Here is an 814-nt window from a genome sequence, read left to right as displayed (position 1 = left end):
GCTGTTACCTTCTGCTGCTTTCTTGGGCGTTTTTCATCCCGATCTATCTGTCTCTCTCTCTACCTTTCAACTCTGCAACAAATTGAAGCACCTCTGCTGTGCAGGGAAAATCCCTGCTGAAAATCCGGCTCTAAAACTGTAAAGAGGAAAGTAGACAGGTCTTTTTAGACTGTAAAAGGGGTTACAGTTTCCTTCTAATAACAGTTACCGTAGCCTTTGATATTCTATCTACTTTATTATTTCCCCCCGATTTTGTGGAATAACAGCTGTGATAATAAAATGCCAGCAGAGTCCATCTTTTACACTGCCTGTCACTGGGCTCAGTAAATCTGGGAAGACAGAGAAAACACTTGTTTGGAGACTTCAGCTTGCTTCAGTTATGAGGCTAAAGATGAGTCACCATCTGACCCCAGGAGTCAAAGGTTATCCCCTAAGGGGAGTCAGTGAGTTGTTCAGTCCATTCGTGGCTAATCCCCGATGAGTGGCTCTCACTAAAAGATTTCTTTATTCCAATGGCTTTAAAAAAATAACAACAGAGTTAACAAACCTAGTAGAAATCCATGACTCAGGCAAATCCTCAAGGATCAAGCGGGGAGGGGGAGGAGTGGAAACTAATCCATGAGGCCAAAATGTCCTTTGCCAAGCCTTTCAGAAACAAAAACTTCACTAGGGTCTTCTTGTTAGTAGCAATTACAGAGAAAAGTATAGGGGAAGGATTTCTTTCTTTTTTAGCTAAGAACCTATTCGGAGCAACACAAACAAGGGTCTCCATTGAGACCACGCAGTAATCCTAATCCATTAAAATAGCTGCCTT

Source organism: Gavialis gangeticus, unplaced genomic scaffold, assembly GCF_001723915.1.
Source record: "Gavialis gangeticus isolate Ggan-Ray unplaced genomic scaffold, GavGan_comp1, whole genome shotgun sequence".
NCBI lineage: Eukaryota > Metazoa > Chordata > Crocodylia > Gavialidae > Gavialis > Gavialis gangeticus.
Note: the sequence above shows the minus strand (reverse complement) of the source record.